Source organism: Leptonychotes weddellii, chromosome 11 (assembly GCF_054177405.1).
Source record: "Leptonychotes weddellii isolate Sample4059 chromosome 11, ASM5417740v2, whole genome shotgun sequence".
Lineage (NCBI taxonomy): Eukaryota > Metazoa > Chordata > Mammalia > Carnivora > Phocidae > Leptonychotes > Leptonychotes weddellii.
Genome location: NC_138379.1, coordinates 29,795,473 through 29,799,354, shown reverse-complemented (window position 1 = coordinate 29,799,354; position 3,882 = coordinate 29,795,473).

Here is a 3,882-nt window from a genome sequence, read left to right as displayed (position 1 = left end):
GAGCTGTAATGTGAACATCTTACTCTAATTTTTGTGTTAGTTTTAATGCAACTCAAAACTTCTTAATTATAGAAGTGTTATTGGCTTTCACTTCACTAAGTTATGTGCATAATACAACCTTATATCTGAAGGACAATTTATTTAAATACAAATTTTAATTCTACTTGTAAAGTGATTTGAAGATTTAATGAGGAACCTTGGGGCTAACAAATTTTGCTTTGTTGTGAATGAGGGTCATGTTGGAATGAGAGTCTTTAATCATGATATTCCCCAAAGGCAAGCCAGAAATTGACTTATACTAACGTGGGAGGTGTTGTAAATGTGATTGTAGATGTGAGCCAATGGAGAGACAGGTAGTGATTCAAAACTGTATTTTAAAATCTATTTTAAAACTAATTTAAACAAACTATAGTTACCCCTTTGGGGAACATTTTTATAGAACTCATTCTTTTGAAAATTGCAGCTGAGAAAATGGTATGTGTGTGACATTACATTATCCATTTTTTAAATGAAAGTTGTAAAAATGAATATTACTTAGGATAAAAAGACATTAAGAGAAATTTATTCTGCAGAGTAATTTCAGCCTGCATTCCTAAGCTATTCAAGAGCAATCTGCTGGTTGAATCACTATCTATGCTGGAATAAACAATTTAAGGCAAACAAGGTGCATTCAAATAGAATCATGACAATGATTTACATCTATAAAGTGAGCTGCATTTATTTATTTATTGCATTGACTGTAGGCAGTTAAGCTGTCTCATAGCATAGCACGTATATTTCCTAATTCACTGACATTATCACTCCGAGAAATAAGTATAGATAAATTACTGGGTTAGTGATAAATGAAAGTATGTCCTGGGAAGATAATGACACTTACTCAAATGCTTGGAGTATCTAGGGAGACAAGGCTTATAGGCAACACTCTGATGACTCCTATCTAGGATGTAAGGATCAGCCAGGTGACAGCATGTTATGGAATCCCTGGGAGTGAATCCATGAGGAGGACACTACTCTGTCCATACAAACAAAGTAGACAAAGAGTTTATTCTATGCCCTGTCAGTTAGCAGAGAGAGAGAGAGAGAGAGAGAACCTAACTCCAGAGCTAATTTCCTAAAGTTATGATATAAGACACCAATGATAATGATGGAGAAATCATATTAAATGGTCTCTATGCACTAGGCACAGTGCAATCATAACACTCCATGAAAGGGATTTGTAAAAGACTAGCTGAACTGTTTAATCCCCTCTAACCAGCTAGACACAATGATAAACATTTTCTCTTCAGCTGACTGAGATTAAGGCTTCTTTTATAAATCACTCTCCTGTAACAATCTGTGTACTCCTCCCTATAAAAGTATAAGGTAAAACCACCTCACCAAGACACTCTAATCTTTGGATATGGGAGCTCACCCTATGACAATAGCCTTGATAAAATCAATTCCCTTATTTGTTTGGTTTTTGTCTTTGACATACCTAATGGTCCTTTACTTTTGATACGAATTGCAAGTTTTTTATTTTAGCTCCAATATAACATAGAGTGTTATATCACTTTCAGGTGTACAGTATAGTGATTCAACATTTCTGTACATTACTCAGTGCTCATCATGGTAAGTGTACTCTTAATACCCTTCACCTCTTTCACCCATCCCCCCTCCACCTCCCACTGGATATGTTTATTTTAAACAAGTACCCTCAGTTAAAGTTTTTTTTTTTTCAACAAGAACATTTTTTACTTGAAGCATACTTCAGAATACATGGTTCTAAAAGATACATTTTTAAGACAGGTATTATTAATTCAATTTTTAAAATATATTTCTCTGATATTAAATATAGGGTTCACCAAGGATCCGTGGTCCAAAACTCAGGGTTTTTTTCACATTAAATATGCAGCTGAGTTCCATTTCATGAAGATATCATATGTGCCAATAGTCTAATGTTGTCAGAAGATTGCAGAATGAAAGTAAATGAATAAATCTTAAAAAAAAAAAGGTGGGGGTTGCCTGGGTGACTCAGTCTGTTAATCATCCAACTCTTTTGTTTTTGGCTCAGGTCATGATCTCAGAGTCCTGAGATAGAGCCTTGCCCTGGGCTCTGCACTCAGTGTGGTGTCTGCTTGAGATTCTCTCTCTCCTTCTCCCTTTGCCCTTCCCCTTGCTCCTGCTCCCCTTCTCTCTCTCCCTTTCTCCCTCTCTCTCATATCAATCAATAAATCTTTAAAAAAAAGATTGCAGAATGATCTATCCTTATATTAATTATTTTTTTCATTTAAAAATTTTCATTTCCTTTATTTTTTAATATAATTTTATCTTATTGTATTATGTTAGTCACCATACAATTCATCATTAGTTTTTGATGTAGTGTTTCATGATTCATTGTTTGAATATAACACCCAGTGCTGCATTCAGTACATGCCCTCCTTAATACCCAGCACTGGGCTAACCCATCCCCCTAACCCTCTCCCCTCTAAAACCCTTATTAGTTTGTTTCTCAGAGTCCATCATCTCTGATGATTTGTCTCCCCCTCTGATTTCACCCCCTTCATTTTTCCCCTTCCTTCTCCTAATGTCCTCAAAAAATTAAAAATAGAGCTACCCTATGACCCAGCAATTGCACTCCTGGGTATTTACCCCAAAGACACAGATGTAGTGAAAAGAAGGGCCATATGCACCCCAATGTTCATAGCAGCAATGTCTGCAATAGCCAAGCTGTGGAAAGAGCCGAGATGCCCTTCAACAGATGAATGGATAAAGAAGATGTGGTCCATATATACAATGGAATACTACTCAGCCATCAGAGAAAGGATGAATACCCAACTTTTATATCATTTCATTTATTTTATTCATTTTTTGAAGGCTTATTTATTTATTTATTTATTTAGAACAGGGATGGGGGAAGGGCAGAGTGAGAGAGAGAATCTCAAGCAGACTCACACTGAGCTCAGAGCCCAACACTGGTCCATCTCAGGGCCCGGATATCATGACCTGAGCCGAAATTGAGAGTCAGAGGCTTAACTGACTGAGCCACCCAGGTGCCCCTATTCATTTTTATTAACTCATTTCAAATACTAGCATTCATATTACTAAAATCTGTTAATTGTTCAGCATATCACAGCATAACAAACATATTTTCACACATTAATTCACTCCTCTATCCTTCTTTTCATTCATTCAACAAATACTTAATGCTTTCTACATGCAGGATGATGTTCTAAGCACAGAGACTACAGCAATGGAAACAACAGACATGACCCTCTGACCTCAGTGCCTTCGTGGAACCTACAATCTCTGGTGGATGTAAGGGAGCGGGGAGGAGGGACAGACAATAAATAAATACACAAGCAGCAATGTACAGCATCTCAAATTATGGAGAGAGAGAGAAAAATGAGAATAGAAAGTATGGTTATGGGTGGAGTGTAGGTGGATGCAATAATGCAGGGCCATGTAGGCTATTTATTATGATTTTGTCTTTTACTCTTGAGTGAAATGGAAAGTCATTAGATGTTTTTAAATAAAGAATTTTGAGTAAAAAAATTACAAAGAAATATATTTGAAAATAATTACTTGGTAAGTCTTGAGATTAGAATACAGAGAAGCAAGGGCTAAAGTGAGAAGTCTATTAAGGAGGCTATTATAATAATCTAGATGCAGATTATATTGAATCATTGAGGGCAGTAGTAAGACCTTCAACAAATTTTGTTCTCCATTTAAATGTATATTTCTCTTTTCCCCAAAGAATCAATATTCAAAGTGAAACCATCACATAAGGAAGGGTGTTTCTTTAACTTTGTGAATGGTTTTAAATATTCAAAAACATTTTTCCAATGAAAGGTTATCTTTCAAAATAGTAGATTTTAGAAGGTAGATAGTATATTTCTCCAATAT